This window comes from Fukomys damarensis, unplaced genomic scaffold, assembly GCF_012274545.1.
Source record: "Fukomys damarensis isolate Sample0158 unplaced genomic scaffold, DMR_v1.0_HiC HiC_scaffold_14, whole genome shotgun sequence".
Lineage (NCBI taxonomy): Eukaryota > Metazoa > Chordata > Mammalia > Rodentia > Bathyergidae > Fukomys > Fukomys damarensis.
In genome coordinates this window covers 45,708,185-45,732,885 of record NW_022900926.1, presented here as the reverse complement: position 1 = coordinate 45,732,885, position 24,701 = coordinate 45,708,185, and the positions used below count along the sequence as shown (strand labels likewise).

General features: G+C 35.8%; 1 long non-coding RNA gene across 1 annotated transcript in view; it reads left to right on the top strand.

Moving 5' to 3' along the window:
• The first annotated feature begins 10,640 nt into the window (after nucleotides 1–10,640).
• LOC104866877 overlaps nucleotides 10,641–24,701 on the top strand; it is an 18,318-nt gene continuing 4,257 nt past the window's right edge. The window contains exons 1-2 of the long non-coding RNA XR_002025571.1: nucleotides 10,641–10,816; nucleotides 20,628–20,760. This is a non-coding gene — a long non-coding RNA (uncharacterized LOC104866877). The remainder of the gene's footprint in view (nucleotides 10,817–20,627; nucleotides 20,761–24,701) is intronic.

Below are 24,701 nucleotides of genomic sequence, written 5' to 3'. Positions count from 1 at the left end.
AAACCCCCGAAAAAAAAAAAAAAAAAAAAAAAGAAAGAATTTATGTGATGTATATGTTATATGTGTTACCACACTTAAGGTTTCTGAGATGCCAAAGAGTTGAAACAATGTCACACACTAAAATTAGAGGCTGGACATGAACTTCTCAGGTACATTTATAGGCCAATATGTATGTCCTCTTTAGATGGCATCCTACTAAAGGACAACAAATAAGAATTTTCCTTATGCCATTTAGTGTCTTGTGATCATATGGTGATGTTTGACTGAAAGACTATTCTGTATGTACATATAAGTATCACAAAGATAAGGTCATCATGATTGTCATGCTAAAAACCAGCTGATAAATTTTTAATGAAATTGCCAAACTGATTCTAAAATTATATAGAAATTTCAAAGAACCTAGAGTAACAAAAATTTTTTTCAAAAGGAAAAACAATAAAAAAACAGAATTCTCACTAATTGATGCTGATATGCATAGTCATGAAAGCAACACAGAATCCAAACATAATAGATATACATACCAATAGAACAGAACATATCGCAAAGTGCAGAAATGAGACAACACATAAGGTCAATTGATTTCAATCAATATGCTCATGAATTTAATGAATAAAAAGTACTTACTTTCTAATAAATAGAGCCAGAAAATCAGGACAAACATCTGGAGGGGAAAATTGAATCTTAACCTTTATCTCACTCTATACAGTTAATCCAAAATCAGTACTAGACACCTAGTTCAGAGCTAAAAATTAGGAATCTTCTGAAAGAAACATAGAGAAATCTCCACAAAATTTGCCAAGTGAATATATCTTATATAGTATATAAAGTACAAAAATCATGAAGTAAAAATTAACATTATTCTTCATCAAAATATAACACTACTGCCCTTCAAAACCCAAAATTAGGAAAAAGTCAAACCAACCACATCCTAGGAGAAATATTAGTAATATGTACACCAACCAAAACACTGACAGCTAGACTAAAGATTCCTACCAGTCAATATGAAGATGGATAAACTTAATTTGTAAATTATCTGAAATTTGAGCATCAAAAGATGAAACAAAAATGGCTAATAAGCACATAAATGATCTTTAACTAGCAAACAAACATAGGCCAATAAATCTATAGTAAGTTATCATTGAATAACCTGAAAAGTACAAATAAAGAGATAGACAATATCAACTGTTTGGAGGATATGGAGCAACAGGAACTCATACAGTTATATAATAGCAAAATCACTTTTGAAAAACAATTTCAAATTTTCTTACAAAATTAAATTTATGCTTATCACACAATCCAATAATCCCACTCATAGATATTTACCCTGAAGACATAAAAGCATCATAGCACAAATATTTGTACACAAATATTTACAATGCCTTTTTAAAATTTTCAACCTGAAACCGAAAATACCAAATATCCACTAACAAGTGAGTGGATACACATATTTTGGTATTCTTTACAGTACAGTATTTGTCCACAAGGATGTAATGAGCTCCTGATATACAATTACTTGAATAAATCTCAAAAACTTGCAGAGGAAAGAATGTGAACAGAAGAAAGAACATCCTGTACAACTCTACTGGCATTGAATTCCAGATCAAGAAAGACAAATCAGTAGTGACAAGAAATACATTCTTGGATTTCTGGGACAAGAAGTTGGGAGACTGATGGCAGAGTTAGGAGGAAACTTTATTTTTTGAGTTTTTGTTTTTGTGTTTGTTTTTGTTTTTTGGTACCAGGGATAGCAGTCAGGCCCTTGTGCTTGCGAGGCAGGCATCAGAACCACTGAGCCAAATGTCCTGTCCTAAGAGGAAACTTTTGATGGTAGTGGACAAACCCTAATCCTACTGATTTTAAAATTAATACAACATTGATTGTGGTGGTGATTAAATAGCTGTACACACTGGTCAAACTGCATCATAGTATATATCTTAATTGGAGTCATTTCTTTTTATATAAATGTACCTGAATACAATGCAACTTTTAAAATCAGTGAACCAATGAAGTGACAAGGAAATGGCAATCACTACAACCTGAGTGATGAATAAGTCCTTTGGTGCCACAGAACGTTACAGTTTTCAGGGACAGCAGTTGTGATCTGCATAAATATGTGAAGTGGTGCTAAAGTGCCTCATGTGTTATCCATAAATCCATTACTGGAGACTCCAGGACAGGGAGATCAAATTTATTCTTGGGGCTGCTGTTGAAATTGTCTTGAGTTCTGATGTGTAGAAATCAGTTGCATTTACTTCTTATTTTGATTCTCATTGTCACTTTAAGAGTCCTTCCCAGTTCAGCAAAGTTCGAGAATAGAGGAACAGTGAACAATTAAGTAAATGGCTAAGTGTCATCTGACAGCGGAGAAAAATCAATCAAAGAAAAATAACTGCAGTTGTAATTTTAAACTGCATTCCATTTATTAAAGAGGATTTCTATACTCTTAAGTGAAGTAAATAGGACCCATATGTATAAATAGTGAATAGTTTCTCTGGTGTAAAAAACTAAAAGTGTAACTAGGTTCACATGGTATAATGATAATGTGAAATAGGAAGAAAGGGCCTAAAAGAGTAAGGGAAGTGGGAAGGGTAAGGGAAAAGAAAGAAGGGGAAAGATAAAATATAAGAAAAGGAAAAAATGAAACAGTCTTTGTGAAGAGGGGAGGTGGAAGCGAGGGCAGGGAAATTGGGAAAATTGAGAACCAAAATGCATCATGTAAAGGTACAAGATCCCAATGATGAATGTAACTATGTAACTGTACTGTATACCTAAAAGTACCAATAACTTTATGAAAAAGAAAAAAAAAAAAAAGAGGCTTTCTTCCAGTAAAGGTTTTTGGCTTCTTTGTCCAAGATAAGGTGGCTGGCATATTTGGAGTTGTTTCAGCATCTTCTAATTTGTTCCAATGATCCTTAGGTCTTTCTTGTTTCTTTTTTTTTCACCCCAGTACCATGCTATTTTTAATCACAGTAGCTTTGTAGTATAATTTCAAGTCAGGGACTGTGATGCCCCCTGCCTTGCCTTTGTTGGCCAGGATTGCCTTTGCTATTCTAGGTCTCTTCTGGTTCTGAATAAATTTTAGCACTGTTTTCTCTAATTCTGTGAGATATGCTTCTAGATTTTGATCAGGACTGCATACAATCTGTACAAAAATTTTGGAAGTATGATCATTTTCACTATATTGGTTCTTTTTACCTAAAAACAAGAGTTATCTTTCTATTTTTATTTTCTGATATCCTGTTTGTCTCCTTTTTGAGAGTACTATAGTTTTTAATGTAGTGGTCTTTTACTTTCTTCATTAGACTGATTCCTAAGTAATTTGAAGCAGTCATCTCTAAAAAAGTGACATTACAATCAGAAACAAGTAAGAGGCAAGAGAAGACAGCAGAATGGGATTGGGACTGGGACAGACGCTAGTGTGTGGAGTGGCCCTGAAAAGAAAGCCTCTAGTGAACGTCTGATGAAATGGATACTCTTAGGGATGGAATACCACGTGTTACTGAAATGAATAATTGTTACTTGTGTGTAAAGGGAGAGATAGGCCTTACCTGCATGGCAGTGGTTTTGTACAAAGGATGTGTTCCACAAAGCATTTCTATTCTGCAGAAAATTCTTGTAAACTGTCTTCATCTTCTTCTTCTACAAAGGAACACTTTATAGAAATTAAATGATGTTTAGACAAGTCTCCGAAGTTAAATGCTGTTATTTAAATATAATTAAATTCTTTTCTGCTTCTCAAGGATTATGTCTTTCTGACAGAAATATCCTTACTCCAGGGATCTAGATTTCTGCTATAGAGATGATTTTCCTTGGTCAGGTTTCTAAAATGCAGAAATGTTTCACTGAGAAAAATTACTCCCTTCCTCTGACTATTCCTTGTCTGACTGCTTTTTTCTAATAAACTTTTTTTATGTTTTTATTTTTTGAGACAGGGTCTCCCTATGTAGTTGAGACTGGCCTGGAAATCACTATGCAGCCCAGGCTCATCTCTAACTCACTGAGATCCTCCTGCATCAGCCTCCCAAGGACTGTGATTACAGACCACCATGCCTAGCTTTCTAACAGCCTTTTGAAACAACCCACAATACCATTTAATGTTCCTGAAGTGTACAGTTCAGTGGGTTAATTATCCTACAAGAATTGTACAGACAATACTACAATTTAGAATACCTTCATTTCCTGAAAAGAAACCAGTAATTTCCAGACCAGTGGTGAATCTATGGCACCTGGGCCTCAGCAGGCTGCATGTATCAAAGAAAGCTCTAAATGTTTCATCATCAGTGCAGTGGTCACTCCCCAGCTGCCAACATTCCCAGACCCATGTAATCACTAATGTACTTTCTGTATCTGTGGGTTAATCTATTCTGAACATTTCATGTAAATGGTATCACCCAACATGCTGTTGCATGTAATTTGGCTCCTTTTTCTTAACATGTTTTCAAGGTTCGTCCATGTTGGAGCAGGTACGGAAGCTTCATTACTTATAGTTGAATAATATTTCACAGCATGGATGGATATACCACCTTTTATTCTTTAGTTGATGTATGCTTAGCTGGTTGGCTTTTGGGTTATTATGAATAATGTTGTTATAAACTTTTGTGTATATGTATGTGGATGTAAGTTTTCATTTCTCTTGGGTGTATACCTGGGGTGAACTGCTCAACATATGGTAACTGTATATTTAATGATTTCAGGTACTTTTAGACTATTTTTCAAAGGGCTGTACCATTTTACATTCCTATAAATAGCATATGAGGGTTCCCATTCTTCCACATGTTCATCAACACTTGTTATTGTCCATCTATTTCATCTTATCCATCCCAGTCAGTATAAGATCTAAATGTGGTTTTGCAGTATCTCATTTCTAAAATGATTAGTGATGTCCAAAATGCTTTGATGTGCCATGTATATACTATCAAAGTACCGATGGCTATGAAAATCCTGTCCATTTTTAAATTCAGCTATTTATTTTTTATATTAAATTCTAAGAGTTCTTTATAGATTTCAAATATAATTCCATTATCAAATACATGATTTGCAAATAAAAAAAAACATTGCATTTTTTGGATGTTATTGTGAAAGGTATTGTTTTCCCTCATTTCTTTCTCAGTGAGTTTATGAGTATTCTAGAAGGCTATTTATTTTTAAGTGTTGACTGTATCCAGCTATGCTACCAAATTTTGTTATTAAGTCTAGAAGTCTTTCAGTGAAGTTTTTAGAATCTTCTAGATAGAGAATTATGTCATCTGCAAATAATGATAAGTTAACTTTTCCCTTTCCTATTCTTATTCCATTTAATTTTTTTTTCTCGTCTAATTGCTATGGATAATCTTTCAAGAACTATACTGAACAGGAGTGGTGACAATGGACATCGTTGTTCCTGATTTTAGAGTGAAAGCTTTCAGGTTTTTCATGTTAGGTGTCAGTTGACCACAGGTGGCTTTTATCAGATTGAGATAAAGACTATCTCTTCCAATTTTCTGTAGAGTTTTTATCATGAATGGGTGTTGGACATTGTCAAATGCTTTTTTCTGTGTCTATTGAGATTGTCATATGGCTTTTGTGATTTCAAATGAGTATCCTAAAAGATACTTGGGAAAATATTCCATTAACAAATTTAGAACAGTGTACTATACAAATACACAATCAAAATACAAGAAAAACATGATGATTTTTAGAAGGAAAAGGATGAATAAAAATTGAAATTAAAGTTGGGAATATAGTTGATTAAATCTCTCAGATTTCATTCACGTAGTCTTTCTCTTATTTATTCAACATTTACAGAGCACCTGCTTTTTGTTGGTACTACAGATAATGTAGTGAAATACACAAATTAGTACTGTCTATAAAACCTTAGGATTCAGGGGCTAAATGGAAACAAAGTTAAAAACAATGTATGCCAAGAGGGTAAAAGTGCTATGAAGGGAATTAAAACAGAAAAGGACAGAGAACAAGATGAAAAAGTTAATCAAAGAAAATGTTGGTGAGTCAATATATGAAAAGAAAGCTGAATAAAGAAAATTAATGAGGCATGTCAAATCTAGAGTAAGTGATTTTAGAGCCACAGTCATAACTTTGATATGTTGCTAAACAAAAGGGTCAATGTGGTTAGAACAGAGCAATCTAAAGAAAATGGTAGAAGGAAAGGACAAAGGGAAAGAGAAGCTAATGAAAGGTCTTTGGATATTCTTACTACTGCTATGGATGACACTGGTGCATGTGAACCATGGAGGAGGCATGGATGGTTTACATTTCAAAGGCTCTTGAATGTGCTGAATTGACAGTAGCTGAGAAAGAGCTAAAGTGCAAAGAAAATCCAGAGTTTTTTGCAGTCATTTTGGTGACGATGATGGTGATTAGGGCTACTGTGCTAGCAAGAAGGTTAACAACATAGTGGGAAAAGTAATGAAAACATTTCAAACACAGAAATGAGAAAATATAAAATGTGAGATGTAAAGAAGAGAGAAAGAAAGTAACCTTTATATCTGAGAATTATGCAATAAGTTGAAATTAATGTTGCTATTATTTTCCATTAAGTTTATTGGGATATTTAAAGCAAACGATACAGTTACATTCATCATTGGTATTTTGTACCTGTACATAGCAGGTCTTGGTTCTTGTTTTTTCCCCATACTCCTGCCCTCCCTACACCCCCTTCATCCTTCTCTAGTTACAACCTTTGTTTCCATTTTTTCATTTTCTCACATTCTTTCTTTTTCCTTATTTCCCCTCCCCTTCCCACTTCCCCTTTAGCCATCTTCTTCCTATTTCACACTCCCAGTTATACCATTTGAACCTTATTTATTATGAAAAAGGAAGAAAACATTGCTATTAATAATGTGGGAAAGGTAAAACCAACTTTGCTGACAGAACACATAAGTATCCTTTTGGGTGTATGAAGTAGAATGCAGTATTAGATAGTTACATAGCCAAGAAACAAGTTTGTATATAAGTACAGAACCTAAACAAAATACATAGAAAATAAACCCTGCAAATTACTTCCCCCCCACAAGTAATAGCAATGTTAATTTTACCTTATTGTGTAATTCTCATATATAAAGTCTATTTCATTTCTCTAGTCTTCACATCTCACATTTTGTTTTTGTCATGTCTACATTTGAAATGTTTTTATCAGTTTTCCCACTATGTCATTAACCCTCTTGCTAACACAGTAGCTCTAACCATCATTGTCAACAAAATTAATGCCTCTACTAGTAATGTGTGAAAGATAAATCACCTTTGGTGACAGAACACATGAGACTCATTTTGGATGTATAAAGTAGAACTTGGGTATTGCATAGAAACAGTGAAAAGAAATAACTGCGTGCATAAGTACAGAACCTAAACAAATACATAGAGACAAAATGCATACAGAATAAATCCTAGAAATTGAGCATTCAACACTTAGATGTTCCAGAAAGAAAATGAGCTAAATTAATATGAGAGTTATTGATGTTGATCAAGAGGTGATGGTTTCCATTCCAAGAACATGTTAAAATGTCACTTCCTGGCTCCCTTGATTTGGGTGATGGATAAAACCATTTTGAGCAAGTGTTTTATTAACATAGTGAAAGAAGTTACTGCCACACATGTAATTTCTGGTGAGGGCCACTGGGTGACTTCTTTTTGTCCTCTAGGAATGCCAATTGGCCGAATTTATGACATGCTCTTTCAGTCTGTCCTGAGTGATGACCAATCTATCTTCTCTAGATGAGAGAGAGCGAGAGGGGAAGGAGAAAGGGAGGGAGAGAGAGAGGCGCAAGGTGAGGGCACCTGGGCCTGTAGTCAGGACTGTGTAAGTGTTGGATGTTACTATTACTGAGCAACCTCATGTAAAATATAACATCTACACGGAATGAAAAGATAAGCCTAAAAAAGGGGGGAAGAGTGAGCAAAGTGGAGAGTGAGTACAGTGAACTCTTATTTCCCCGACAAACTTAGACAGCATGTTCCTTGTTTTGAGGAGTGGATTCTCCCCCATTCCCATTGACGCTCCCATTCAGGAGGAGCTGCGCGCCATCCTCTGGAACCCTCTACTTGCTTCTGCAAAGAGTAGCCACGTGATTTCCCTAAGCTAATGATGGAGCTGCTTCTTTCAACAACTGAGCTGTGTCCAGTCTGGAGTAGGCATGTGATACATGGCAAACCTTTAAGTTCCTGCCTGGCAATTTTCTTTGTAAAAAGCAGGTAAAAAGGCAGGGACAAGGGGAAAAAAATGAGAACCAAGACATGTCATGTAGAGGCACAAATTCCCAACAATTCATGTAACTGTACTGTATCCCTAAAATGTACCAATAAACTCAATTAAAACTGAAAAAAAAAAGAGGATAGTGTATGAACTCCATAATTTCAATGTATTTAAGCCCATATGTTAAGTCTTTAAAGGCATAAGCATAATCATTCAATATGGTCCAGAAATTGGTAAGAGACAGAACAGAATATTGGGTGCTGAGGACGTCATATCCCCCAATTCCACATAATAATGTTCCAAAGACTGAGAAGCTCTGGCTGCTTTGAGCTAAACCTACTCTGCTCAGTTAGTTTGTAAAGACCAGGGTCTGTGTCTTTCACAAAGGAAAGTGTAGTTGCAAGTCCTTTTGGACATAATCCCTCTGAACCTCAAAATATAAGTTCTGTAAGATTCCTATTGTCCTCTCACCCTCCCAGAGGGAACCAGTTTAGCGTTTGCAGAGGTTCTTGCAGTTTGAGGTATTAACACTAGAGGTCTCTCCCTACTCGTGAGCCTTTGTCCTTGCAGATGAGGTTTAACTCTCACACTCTACCCTGCTGCGCTCGTAGTTACTCTGATCTGCTAGATCTATACCAAATGGTAATCATCCTAAAGTTGGAAAATGTCCAAACATACAATCCTGAAGCCTCAAATCCTTGATCTTTTCCCAAGAATCATGACATCCTCCATGATTACACACAGAAAAAGGATACTTTGCAATAAGCACAAACAAATAAAAAAACACCAGCAACAACTCTATTCATATTGTGCTCCCATGCGTGCTCATACAAAGAAACAAAAGACTTAGTAGGCTACTCAGACCCAGCAGAGACAAAGACCCCTTCCAAATGGAGATCACATATGGAAGGTAAGAGCATGCTAATGACAACCTTTGCTAGTTATACCATAAACTATGAAGTTAATAACACCTCCTTGAGGTAAGTGTTGTGAACCAACCTCAGAGCTGTATCCTCTACCTAGGGTTCACCCACATCACGGCATTATGTGTTTTACGTTCTTGTGTAGTAAAACAGAACTCCAAGGAAAATAAAAGGAAAAAGAGATGTTTTACCTAATACCTACACTAGAACATTAAAGATACTCATTTGGTGCAAGCCTGTTTTGCAGTGGACTTCATTTGGCACTATAAAAAAAGCACTTTAATCAATCTGAAAGAAATACTATGGTATGTTTTATAGAAAGAAAAACAAGTAAAGAACCCCTAAGATACAGAAGAAAACAGGCACTGTGCAGAATTAGAACATTAATTACTTTCTTATTGATATCCCTTAGACTTCATCCATCCTATTGGATATTTTTCTTTAGAGTTGAAATCAGATAAGGGGCCAGGGCAGGACACAGAGAAGAGGCATTGATGGGATGGCTGAAGAGCAGCCTGGAATTTTACATGGCAGCCAGCAATCTCAAGCAGGTTGAGAAAGCTAAATGTTTGCATTTTTATTTTATGCTTACAGATTGCCCAACAGATTAAAAGTGAACTTTGATTAATTAGAAAATATTTAAATTAAACTTCTGTTTAGCCTTCTCTTGTGACACTTCTAGAAGTAATACCATTTTTTCCCAGCAAGTGAATTGAAGTTTGTTGAGCATAGCTCCCCAGTGTGAAAAGCTATACTTGTGAAACTTAACTACAGCAAAGAACCTCCAGGAAGCATTACTAAAACTGTCGCTACAATAAAAAGCAAAACACCACTGTACATTATTTACCTTACTAAGGTTTCATTACAGGCTATTATTTAAATATTGAGACTTGTACATTCAAATTAGTCTCAAATTATCACTTTAAATTCATTCAGTTTTTCAGGACCACATAGATTGCACTGAGTAAAATAAGCTTGCATTAACTAAAAGGAATAGCTAGAAATGTTATTAATTAATGTCATCTAATTATATAGATTGAATAAATGTTATGTTATCAACCTAAATGTGCTCAAATTCATGATTTTAAAATGTTGCTGGTGGATTTGTTATTATCAACAAAATATCTTTATTATTTTTGGAAATGATCTATAGCTGCGATGGGATGAACACATTTTAGAAATGGTAATGAAATTCCTGACCAGATAACTTAGAAAGTGCTAGGAAAGCAGGAATTTCTTTCCTAGAAACTTGAAAACATTGATATCTAGCCCATCATCAAATAAACATCCGGAGTAGCTCTTTTAGCTGTACTACCTGAACACTGAAAACATACTTCTGTACAACACTCAGTCTAAACCAGGCTGCAGGTACTGACTATAAGCATGGGAGGGACACATACATGTACATGCAGGTTTCTCTCTATTACTGTAGACTCCACCACAATGGCTCATTATGCTTCTCAAGTGCGGTCATTATGCAATTAACCCATCTGCTTCTTCACAACAGTATTACTTGGGAGGAACTCATTGCCATCTCCTTGGTCTAGGAGCCAGCCAGACAATGCACCTCTTGGATGCCCATCTTCATTGTCATTCTGCCCGAGCTCTGCCTGTTCCCCTGCCTCTCCAAAGGTCAACCAGAGGTCTTCACTGCTCCACTAATGGGTGTACAAGCAGCCTGCACGCGGCGCCTGCTGTGACAGAGGTGCTCCATCCCTTTATACCAATCTCCCCCCAGCTCTCTCCCTTCCTCCCTCCTTTCCTTTCTCCTATCCTCGCTCTTTCTCTGCCTTGCAAATGACTCTGAGGAGCTATACTGGTGGATGATTTATATTAAGAAGAAAATGCACTCAGTTTTTTTTTTTGAACTGGGCTCCCTGAGAGCACTCAGGGCTGCCTCGTACTGCTCAACGCCTACCTGCTCAACTGCAGGGAAACAAGCTTCTGAAGGCTTTAATGGGATTTCGCCTGAGGCTGTTTTATTAAGATGTCGGCTTTTTCTGCTGGCTCTGCAGCTGACACCATTCACTGTCAGCTGTCCCCTCCCCTCCCCATCCCACTGTCACCCCTCCCCAACGGTGCTCGAAATTATTCGCTTCATTTAGTGCTCATGGCTCAGTGTGGGCAAATTGGGAGAAGGAGCCCTACTGGGCCAGATGAACCATGAGGAGAGGTGAAAAGCCACTGTGCTACTTAACTGGAAGTTGAAGGAGAGGGAGAGGCCAAAAAAGAAGAGTAAATTAATGCCACTGGGGCATACTTGCCTTCTATTAGAAAGAGTTCTGTTCAGTATTAGCATACCCATTTTTACACTATTCATTTACATGAAAACTTCATATAAGAAAGGCTATACACACAAGGCCTCATCTGCAATATATAACATGAATTGTTATACACATTTCAGGGCAGATCGTAGGTTATTCCACTCAATTAAAAAATACATGTGAAATGTATGTTCCTTCCGTGCATGAAAAATGAATCCAGGTAGAGGTGGTATGGTGATAAAAATAGTAGGCTTGTACCTTCGTGTATGAATACCTATGGGAGAAGTGTGTATGCTCGGGGATATTTGTGTGAGGGCAAGAGTATTTCAAACAAAACAGTCCCTCTTAATTACCTGTTATTTTTACAGCAAGAATCAATTAACACAGCTCAACAGTCACAGTGGCCAGGCGGTGGTGTCGGTGGTGACACCTAATTAGTAGTGGAAATTTATGTTTATTGTAGAGTGGATCTGTGAAGTGTTAGGATGTTTTGGGAGTCATGCTGACACTTAATAGAGAGAACTTGCCATGTTCCCATTTTATGGATTGGACGCCTAATAGCAGAACAGAATGAGGAAAATGACGAAAACTGATATAGCGCTTCAGAATCATATGCTGACACCACTGCATTGTGTCTCTGTTATTGATGTGCCCAAAGACTGTATAAAAGGAATGGTCTTGATTAGAAGTCATTCAGTCCCCTGACAAATATTTACAATGTCTTCTAATTTGCATCGTCTCTTTTCTAAGTCACAGAGATGCTCTTTGCATCTGTCTCTGTGCTCAAGAACAGAAAACAAAATGGCCCTTATGCCTGCTCTCATGAAGCTTCCAATTTAGTGGAGGGGACAGAAATTGTTAGAAAGACATGGCACATTTTGATAAAAGCCAGTATTGGAGAATTTGTGGAAGTTTGGAGAGCCCAATGAAATTGGCTGAGGGAATGGCAGTAGCTCTGAAATCCGAAGGACCAACGTGAGTGTGTATTGTGTTAGGAGGGTGGTGTTAGCATATACAGCACAGGGGTAAAGAAGCAGGATGGTAATTAAAGAACTAATAAAACATAAATGTCAAATAGGCAGATACTGCACTGTGTTTCTGGAGAGGTAGACATCAGCTCCCATAGTCTAGAAAGCTGTCAAAGCTTTTACTGTCAAAAGTTTTGCCTTCTACCCAGAAAGCACTAAAGGTTCTTATGCCATTGAAAGGATTGTTTTAAAACCCGTTTAAAAGGTGTGGATGTTGAATAATCCTAAATTTCATAAGAATCCACTTTCACTGCAATGTGGAAAATAAATCGGAAGAGTTCAAGGGTGAAAGCACAAAACTACCTAAGGAACTCCCAGAGATCCAAAAAGAGGCAATGGCATTGAGATAACAAGGAAGTTCAGAAGAAGTGGACCATGCTGATATAAGTGGTGAGTAAGCTGGCAGGTGAGGGAGGGAGATTCCGGTACTGAGGATATTTGTAGGTTTTTATGCTTGCAAAAATGAATGGATGATGGCCCTATTTACCAAGATGGAGGAAGCTATGACTCCTGGGTTTGGCTCTGGATGTGCTGTACCACATGTGTTGAATTTTTAAGTTTCAAAGAAGTAAGAGAGTATTAAATGACTACAGATATTGTCTGCTGCTATGAGACGAGGACCAGCTTGAAGCTGTGTGTGAATTACCTTTGCACTGATAGAGGCTGATGGCAAGAGAAATAGGAGATACTGATTAAAGGGAATAGTGGAAGGACTAGAAATATTAGTATTTATTGAGTCACTAAAAGAAATTAAACTTTAAAGGAAACTAAAGATTCACTATAGAAGGGGAAAAACTGTCAGAAATGTATGATATTAGGAAAGAAAGTTTTTAAAACACAAAAAGCACTTATCAGTTCCAGAGAGATGTCAAATGCAAGGAAACATGAACACACATCTATTGAATTGTGCTATATGGAGCCCATTTCTTATTGACCTCCACTAGATCAGAAGGAGGTAGAAAAGGTAAATGGGAGGGGACTCAAAAATGTAGCCTAGACACTAGTGAGTGGTCATGCTCAGCTTGCTAAGGATGGTCGTAATGTATGCATGTTGTCCCCGTATTATCGATGCACCTGTCTCACTCACAAGTGTCACTGTTAGAGCAGATAAGTTTCCTGAACACAGAAATTTAAGTAGTGCGCTTTTGTGACTTCATGCGCTTTTGTGACTTCATCCTCCTCAAATTTTCCTTCTCCCTGAGTTAGATATCATCAGCAGCTGCCCAGATTTATTTGTTCCATATTTTCTACCTCTGTAAGTATATATTGGGCTTTACAAATCTAAAATGTTGATTTGAGATGTTCTCTTCCACTGCTGTCAGCAGTGTGCTAGATAAAATACCATCTTCTATCTGTACTTCAGTAGGTTTTTTTCCTGGTTCAATCCCAATCATTCTGGCAAAAACAAAACAAAAACAAAAACAAAACACAACAGATCACTTCATTTCCCTATAAGCAAACAAATAAAATGAGTTTAAAATGCATAACTATCTTCAAAAGCTTTTCATTGACCTTAAAATAAAAGCCAAACTCCTTATTGATCTTTACTCTACATGTTAATCACACATCATATAATTTCATATGGTAGTTAGACTGCCTTTAAACTGCAGCAAAATTATAATACAAAACATTTAAAGTGTCACACTTCTATCTGCTGCTGATGTTGTACCTGTAGTTTCCTTGCTAAAAACATTTACTTCATTCTTTATTTGGTGGACCCTTATTTCTCTTAGGTCTGAGTTCAAAAGCTAAGCCTTCAAACATGTCTTCCAATACTTCTGCAATCTAAATTAATTTCTTTATTACTCCCCTATACAGCATTAATTTTCTTTCATAGTAATTTCCACAACTCTAATTACAAATTTATTTGTATGTTTACCTATTTTGTATCTATCTTTCCAGTAGATTAAAACTTCAAAGAAGACAAAAACGTAAAGATCAAAATGTATAATTGATACTATGTAATAGGAAAAAAGGTCTAAAAGAGTAGAGGAAGTGGGAGAGGTAGGGCAAAGGGAAAAGGGAAAAGAAAAAATATGAGAAAAGGAAAACCATGGAAACAAAGCCTTCATAAACAGGGAAGGGTGGAGGGGATGAAGGGAAGGCTGGGGAATAGGGAAAAAGTAAGAACAAAGATACAACATGCAAAGGCACAAGATCCCAATGCTGAATGTAACTGTACTGTATACCTAAAATGTACCAATAAACTTAATGAAGAAAAGAAGACAAAAAAGTATCTAAATGTTCAATAGATTGCTGTATAACCTACTCACAGCACAATTCTTACCCCATTTTCTGTGTGCACAAAATTAATTTCTACAAATATGTTTATTTGCTACACACATTATTGTTCCGATAATAATTTCTCTGGTTAATGTATGTCTATTTTACAGTCGAGGCCTATCAACTAAAGACTGTTTTACTACAACTTATTCTTTGATTATCAAATAAACAGCTGAAACTTAAGTATCTCCTACAAATGTGATAGATACATACTAATTATAATGCTATAATTTGAATTTAGACATTAAGGCTCTGTTTGTAATGGAAAAAATGTAATTGGGATTTGGGAGTATATTTTCACTTGATTGGTGTTTGTTTTCTGCATGAAATTTTTCACCATTAACAGGATAACCAAACTGAATACTTTGCTCTCAGGAATGTGTACATGGTCCACTTCTGCCTTTTCAGCCATACATAGTAGCAGCTAGGAGGTTCGATGACCATAGCTGCAGAGAAATCTAACACAACTGGACGCAGCCACACTGCCACTCTAACAGCTCTTGTGATACAGTGGTGGAAGAAGCATTCTTCTCTGGCCTGAGAAAAGTTATCTTTCAGGAAAATGTTTATTATAGCCCTCATCAGCACTGCATAGGAAACCCCACTCTCGATTTCCAACTTTCATTCCCTTTTAGCTTGGAACCTTATCTTTGTCTTCCAAGTCAGGGAGGTGAATGTTCAAATATATTTCAATAAACTGATCCAACTTTTGAGTTGTGTACCTTGCAAAACAGTATTCATTTTGAAACACAAATTGTTCTTATTCTGTCTCTGAACTGAAAGTGTTCATTGGTAATCTGTCTAAGGTACTGGAAATTCAGAATAACCATAGAATAATGTAAAAAAATCAGACAGAGAAAATGATATGAGAACATTCATGAACAAATTGGTAAATAAATTGTTTCTCTAGATATTCACAGATGAAAGCATACACACACACACACACACACACACACACACACACACACACTACCACCACCAAGACCATCAACACCACTAGCCACATGAGGACTGGAGTCTCAAAAGTTTGTTGCATACTTTTCAACCTATATAAAACAGAGATCAGTATCAGTGGTAAAAATTTCTTTAAGCATTTTCTATAACTGGGAAAAATAACTCTAACTATTTAGAAATATAGGTCTGAAATGTAGCACTAATACTTGATTTTTCTATCTGTTTCCTCCTTTTTATCTGTGTCAATTTAGTTTCTCTGAGAGAGTAAGGGATTAAAGATACTAAGGAACTTCTTATGAGAAAAAGTGAAAGGATTTTGGAGGCTAAAAAAATTGTTGGAATTCTATGCAGCTAAGATTGCAAGGTAAGGAATCAAAGGAAAAAGGAAAAAAGAGAGAGAGGAAGAGAGGAAAGAAGGAAGTAACTTTGTTGAAATATCTTAGACAATAATGCAGTCCTAAGGAAACTTTGGAATGACCATCAGGAACATTTGAGCCAAATTCACTCCAGCAAGAGAGGCCCACATCTCCAAGGAGTTGCTTTAGTTTATCAAGCCTGATGCACTGAACTTTATCATATGAGATATGTAATTTCAGTGAAAATGAAGACAGATCGACTTTGGAGTACAACAGCTGTGTGGCTCAGTTAATTTTACCTTCTGCAGGTGGAGGTCTGGGAATCCTATTCCCAGAGCTGCCATACCATGCCTATTAGAGTTACTCAAGTTCAGAAGATCATCTCTCAACTAGAAGAGTGCTATAGTCTTGTCTGTAATATACTGCTTCTAGAGTTAGCCCCCATCTCCACGCACCTCTTTTAAGCATTCTTCCTCAGCCGAATTTTCAGTTTTGTCACTTGTCTTTTAAGATATATTAGAGCATCTTTATTGAAGCGCTTCAGTGACTTCCCATCACTTTATGATAAAACTCAAATTTGTTGTTTTTCATCACAAATACCTTCTGTCCTGGCATTCTTTTTGTGGTCTTGCTTTTTAGTACTTTTTATTGGGTGCAGCCCCTTCAAAATGAATTCCTACCCAAACCGTTTTTCATGATCTATAAGTTTTTGCAGATTCTCTGTTTTTCATAAAAGCATCTCACTTTAGGATCTGGCTAATATGTCAGCTCCTCTAGAAAGTCTTTCCTAAGTTCTGAGGAGGCTTACTCCATCTGTGCTCTTAAAGATTTCAGAGCTTAATCAGATGGCTTTTAGCTTATGATATACTTGCCTATTTGGTTGTCAGACACTTTCACTGGTAACAAACACTGTAACACTTTTTCATTCAGCTCACACTATGTCCTAAAAATAAATATTTATTGAATTAACGAATATAACAATCATATATAATTGATATAATATATAAGAGGCAGTGATGAACTCTTGATGATGAAGATAAATATTAAGAGTTTGGGTTCGTATGGGAAGCAGAGAAATGGTACAGATTGTTATTACTAGATACTACAATGCATCTGCAAAAGATAATGATGCAGTCTCAAGGAAACTTTGGAATGACCATAGGGAATATTTGAGCCAAATTCACTCCTCTTATATATCTCCTCTTAGTTTTTACACAAATAAAACACCACTATTTTTTATATGGGAAATCAAACTCATAAAACACCACTATTATAACATTTTCACTGTCAGATTTTTAGTTTCTGAATTTGGTGAAAACATGTTCACTTATATGTGATATGGAGGAAGATCTTCTACAGTTTAAAATATGCAGATAAAGATGAGATATAGCTCAGAATTTGATCATGAGTTTATTATGCATGGAACTCTGAGTTTGAGCACCATACCACAGAAAAAAGTACATGTAGATGAAAATATAGTATCATATTTTAAATCCCTATATTTTGCAGATTGAAAGAGGGTTGGGTGTATCTCAATTGCCATGGTTTTATATTTTGCATAAAGGAAAAATATTTTTGCAAAGATGGCCATTCTTAGAGATACAGAGATACCATAATTCCATCTAGAATTTGTGAATGATTATTCCCAAGCCAGATGATCATTGCTATGGCACTACTTAGGGCTTCCTACAATTTTTATCTTTTCTCATCAAGTAAACTTTCTACTGTATAAAACAAAAATGTGGAAATTTTGCCAATTGCATCAGTGCTAAATTTGGCTAAAACTAGAGTACAAATTTAGAGAATAGACAGCTTATAATTCATGGCCATCATCTTTCTTCATGATTTCCTAATAATAATAAAGCAACAACAACAACAACAATAGCTTTTTATTAGACATGCCAAAATTAAATTCTCAGTTATTTGACATTTGGGCAGTAATTTTTCTGTTGGATAATCTTTTCTTATTTAGTATGATGATCAATGCTCTCATAGTAAAGACCAAATGACTATAAAAAATTATAGAAGATTACAAAGTAAAATAAAATTAAACAATTTTTAGTTATAAGGCACTTTTCTCCTTCACAAGGGATACAATCCAGTTTTAAATGAAAGTATAGATATTTTGGTGGCTGATAGACTCAATGTGACTCTTAGTTTCACTTGCTAATAGTTTTATAAACCTGATAATTTATTTAAATGCTCTCTTAGTTGCCACCTGTCTTAATCAGGTTTTTCTGGAAACAGAGATTGAGGCAATGTTTATAAAAACATGACTGGCTAGTTCAGTCCAAGGGGAGCCAGAGTGAAAAGAAACTAAAAAGGAGTCAGGAAAGAACAAGAGCAAGACAGTATAATATGAATTTGGCTCTGACTTCAGAAGAAAGATATCATTAAAATTTATTTGGTGGCATGGGGTATCTTCCAACAGGCTCATAAAATATTGTACATTGGAATAATCCACCAGTAAAATAAAAAGGGATTTATCTGGTTGACCTTCCCCATTTCCTTACTTTTATCATTTCAAATTCACTGAATTGGGCCACAGTCCCTCCACGGATGAGTTATTTTGCTGCACAGCACCTTGCTTCATAGGAGATTCTAAGAGGAAACTGTCTCCTGTCCATCTTCAGAGGACCTAACCATGGCCCAGCTAGTGATGAATACAGCTCTGGCAAACATGGATAAAAATGGAGAAAATAATACAGGCTACTCTAAATGATGCTGTGACAGTAGTGGCTGCAGGCATTTTATCCATTCAGTCTTCCATTTTAATAATAATTTATTATATTGAATGTCAGGACTATCCTACTCTCAGGGATGAAACGATAAACACCAGGATCTTGTCCACTCAGTTGATAAGTACATATGAGTGTTTTCTCTCTCTCATTGAGTTTACTGGTACATTTTAGGGATACAGTACAGTTGCATTCATCATTGGGATCTTGTACCTTTACATGACAGATCTTGGTTCTCATTTTTTCCCCTCATCCCTGCTCTCCCTTCATCTTCTCCTCCCCATTTACAAACACTTTATTTCCCTTTTTTTTCGTTTTCTCCTATTTTTTCTTTCCCTTATTCCCTTTCTCCTACACTTCCCACTTTCCCTACACCTTTAGCCCTTTTCTTCGTATTTCAAATGGTCAATTATATCATTAGGATCTTATGTACTATTACAGTTTTTCACACCAGCGAAACTAATCGGTATTTACACATGTGTGACTTATTTATTTCACTTATTTTGTGTGCATTTGCTCTTGTACATTCATTCAAATACTTAAGATACATAGAGGAAGATTTTGGAGTAAATGTGAGCGTGAGTTGTTTTATTTATAGGGTGAAATGTTGTTTCATTTGAAAGTAAAAACTACCCCGGAATCAATTTTGATTTGAGAAGTGAGAGAAAAGAACATTCAGCCCATCGGGCACAAATCAAACTATGTGAACCAATTAAACCATCATCATCATGCTAGGTAAAATTCTGCAACTGTGATGGTGTTTCACTGTTTCTTCTACTTATCTACTTTATCACTTTATCTCATCTCTTTACCAATTATGAATAGAAAACAAAATATAAAAACAAAGAAGAACAACAAGAAGAGAAGGAGGAGAAGGAGGGGGATGGAGGAAGAAAGGGGGAGGAAGAGATGAGGAGGAGGAAATGGGAAAGACGTCCGTGCACAAATGAGGACAAGTGTAGTTGAATAACTTCTTCATTGTAAAAAAAAATCTTGTTTTTGTATTTAAAATCATGCTGTGCAATAACAAGAGAAGTCATAATTGTGTGATTTTTCAAGAGTATTTCACAAATTTGTGTAGTAAATGTAGATTCTTATAGAATTATCTATTTTATGCTCAAATTCTGAAAGAATATATTTGTACCTTAACCTTCTCTGCCATGGAATCCGTGTTCCCCCAAACACTATTGAAATGTCATATATTTGAAGTTGGGGTGCAATCATATGGCAGAGGCTGACACATTGGGAAAGTTTTCCCTAGATGAGGTGAAAGTGGTATAAACTAATACGACTGAAAAAATTGAAAGGGGAGAACATGAATACATTTAGATACATAAGTTCTAGTATATTTCTCTTTTGTTGAGGAAAGACTGTATATTAACAAGGTCACCTCCCCTGGGTGTCTAGCACTCCTTGGTTAAAGGCTGACTGTTCATGGAGACACAGTCATCTCTAGCCACTTAGGCACTGTGACATGCCCTGTAACAGTTCTGCCTGAGGCTTCGAGAGGAAAACTCCTTATAATAGTAACTCATTAAAGTGCTCTTCTGTTAACTGAAAGGGTAAATATCCTTTATCCTCCTTTGCCCCTGACACTCTGAGAGAGTATGGGTCTAGGAATAATTGGGCCCTCTGAAAATTATTAGTTCAATTCTATTGTGTATGTATTTGAAATTATTTCAAGAAAAGGAAAACAAATTAGTCCGCATAGAGGTTTATGTGAGATTTAAAATATCTGTAGCTACATCTTGTTCTTACTGAATAACCTCATGAATTTGCATAAGTCAATAAAGTTCAGCAATATTACTATGAGCTTTGACAACTCAAGCCTGTATCATTACTGAAATAGTTCTAAGGTAGGACTATGTTTTAAAACCGTATCTCTGTTATTAGACACAGTTGGTATACAGGAATCCAAATGGGAATGTCTCTCCTGAAATACATCTTCCATGAACAGTGTGGCAGAAAGTAGTAGGAAGAGGCTGAGGAAGAAGACAAGGTAACTCTGGAGACCACAATATCTTAGGTAATTGTGCAAAGTAAAATACGAACACTCATAAGGACTCATGCTTAAAAATTATCAAAGAACATCTGAATGTTTTTAAACATTAGAGATGTATGGAGTTTAGACCAAGCACTCTGTGAGCATAATGCCTTACTCAGCTTCAGCAAGCATCGTTAACACACACACTGCAAACTGGTGTGTGCACAAGTGGTGGCTACACCGTGGGGCCTCTGGCAATGGCTGGAGACAGTTTTGAGTGTCATGAGAAGGGGACTGAGAATATCACTCACCTCTACTGAGGAAAGAGTAGTCATGCTACTAAGTACCCCCATAAACACCATAAATATATATATACACATATATTAAATATATATATATATAGTTGAATAACTTCTTAATTTTCAAAAATAATATTTTATATTTTAAACTGTTACTGTGCTACAATGAGAAAAGACAAAATTGTGAAAGTTTTTCACAAATATTTTAACTAATTTGTGCAGAAAATGTAGAATTATCTGTTTGGTGCTCAAATTCTGAAAGAATATATTTTTATATTTTTATTGTAATCTCCTCTGCCATAAAGTGTGTGTTTTGTGGCATCCCCAAAGTGAGAATTATCCAGTTCCAAGTACTAGATGTCCTCTTACTGAAGAAATACTATGCTAGAATTAGGTAATACTAATTTGATAATACAAATCATATATTATTTTCTTCTTTCAAAGAGCAGCAATTCTAGGTAGAAACACAGAAACAAAGCAGTCATAAAGGATGATACAAGGTGATTGTGAATAGGTGGAATCATGCATAGAATGTCATGTTAGAGATATAAACAATGCATGATGAAGTTTCAGAGGATAGGGTTAGGAGAGAGGCAAGAGAAGACTGAAAGTGTTCATTATAATATGACAATCTTAATTGATAACTCTACTGGATTGAGAGATGCCTACATTAGTAAAAGACACTTTGGGATGTATTTTCCAGATGCCATGAGCTGATAAGCTTTCTTCCAGCAGGACTTTCTGCCCTGATGTTTCTACTCCGGAAATAGCTGTCCATGTAGTGAACCCTCTGAAATCATGGTCCAAAACCAACCTTTTCTCCTTTACACAATACGTGTTGAGTATTGTCCTAATGCAGTGATGTCAAAATTGTTAGAGACCAAGTGTCAAACTATAATCCAGAACCCACTTACTTGTCACAAAGTGCTAACAGTGTATTTAAACCTGAATAATAAAGTTTTAGTCTAGAAAAAACAACTGATACATTAATATATTTCATCTTAAAAGAAAAACACAATAACACACGTTTCAGTTTCATAGCTCACCACCTAGTTTCAAAAAGCTGATTATTGTACTGGGTTATGGTCTTAATGAATATGTAACACTTAGATAAGTGAAGAACAGGGTTTAAATCCAAAAGGGCAAAGATCAGTAGCGTCTTTAGAGATGACTGAGGAGCAAGTCCACTCATTGACTAGATGGAGCAAGTCCACCTTTTGAATAAATTCAACAGATGAGATCAGATACAAAAATGAGACAAAACACAGAGGACATTTAGTTTTATGCTAATAAAGACATATTTCAGTCTATAAAATGATGGAAATTAATCACAGTTTTTAAGCAATAATATTCTTATCCAACTGCATGCTTCAAACTTATTTGTCTATTCCAGTACTTATGCTGGTTCCCTGAATTTGCTGTAGTTTTACCTTCTCTCTATCAAAGGCTTTTTAAAAACTTTTTCACAATTTATTTGTTTGTACTTCTGGAGATTGAACCCTGGGATTTCATGTTGACAACATTAACAGCCACTCCACTCTCCTTGCCCTTTTTAGATAGGTTCTTCCTACATAGCTAAATCTGTTAGGCTGTTATCAAACGTTTTTACCCATTAAGTTTATTGAAACAGTTTAGGTATACAATACAGTTACATTCATCATTGGGATCTTGTACCTTTACATGATGTATCTTGGTTCTTATTTTTTCATAATTCCCTGGCCCTTCCTTCAACTCCTCCACCTTTCCCTATTTACAAAAACTTTGTTTGCATGTTTTTCTTCGCAGATTTTTTCTTCTCCCTTCTTGCCTTGCCCCTACTCCTCCCACTTCAGCTACTCATTCAGACCTTTTCTTCCTCTTATTACACAATATCAACTACACATTTTGATCCTGAATTACACTTTTAGTTTTTCACAACAGAAAAACTAGTTGGTATTTACACATGTACGTCTTATTAATTTCACTTAAGAGTATGGCCTCAGTGTGCATCCACTTAGCTATAAATGTCTCTAGTTTCTCATTCTTTATTGCTGAGTAGTATTCCATGTTATTAAACAAAACAAAACAAAACAAAAACATCTTTTTTGTCCAGTCTCCAGTTCATGGGCAACTGGGCTGTTTCCAAGTTTTATCTATTACAAACTGTGCCACTATAAACATGGGTGAGCCTATATCATTGTGTTATAATTCTTTAATTCTTTTGGAAAGATACCCAGCAGAGGGATGGGTGGGTGAAATGGGATTTATACTCCTATTTGGTTTAGGTGTCTCCATATTAATTTCCACAGTGGTTGCACCAGTCTGCACTCTCACCAACAATGAAGGCTTCCTTTCTCCTCACAGCCCTACCAGCATTTCTTATTGGTTGATTTCTTTTTTCTTTCCTCATTAAGTTTATTAGTGCTCTTTAGGCATACGGTACAGTTATATCCATCACTGGGATCTTGTACCTTTACATGATGTGTCCTGGTTCTTATTTTACCCCCAAACCCCTGCCCTCCTTTTGCCCCCTCCATCCTTCCCTATTAACAAAAACTTTGCTTCCATTTTTTCCTTTTCCTATATTTTTTTCTTTTCCATTTGCCTTCCCTTTGTACTTCTCCTACTCATTTAGCCCTTTTCTTACTATATCACATCATCAGTTATATAATTTGAACATGATTTATACTTTTAGGTTTTCATACCAGAGAAACTATTCGGTATTTATACATGTGTGTCCCATTTATTTCACACATGACTATGGCCTCAATATGCATCCATTTACCTACAAATGACTAGTTTCTCATTCTTTATGGCTGAGTTTGTGATAGCAGCCATTATGTTGGGGGTAAGGTGGAATCTCAGTGTCGTTTTCATCTTCATCTCTCAAATTATCAGAGATGTTGAATGTTTTTCTCATATGTTTATTTGCTGATTTCACATCATTGTTTGAGAAATGTCTATTTCAGATGCCCATTTTTTAAATTTTTTGTCAAGTTTATTGGTACAATCTAGGTATACAGTACAGTTACATTCATCACTGGGATCTTGTACCTTTGCATAATAAGTCTTAATTCTCGTTTTTCCCCTTGTCCCTGCCCTCCCTTCACCCCCTCCTCCCCTCCCCATTTACAAACACTTTATTTCCATTTTTTCAGTTTCTCATATTTTTTTCCTCTCCCTTATTACCTTTTCCCCACCCTTCCCACTTTCCCTACACCTTTAGCCCTTTACTTCCTATTTCACATGATTAATTATCTCATTAGGATCCTGTGTACTATTATAGTTTTCCACACCAGATAAACTATTCGGTATTTCAGTTAAAGAAATCTCTGTATGAACATTAAAAATAGGGAATCTTAAGATATAACTAAAAAGGCAAGTAAAAGAGAAAAGGCAATGATGTAAGATTAAAATAATCCTTAATTCTGAAGATGAAAATGGTCCCTTAACATATTTAAATTGCTTCTTGCACTTGTAGTCTTATCTTATTCTTTTTTTTATTATATAGAGAATACTTTTTAGTTTCTGTAATCAAACCCATGTAGATATGACCTTACATATTTAGTACAATGTGTTACCCCTGTGCAAATGGAAAAGTAAAAATAAAAAAAAATTAACATTTCTAGACCTGTTATGGCTGTCCATTTCTGTACAATGCCAACTCAACACAGTAAATTGGGCTAACTTTTTCCAGTTTACAGC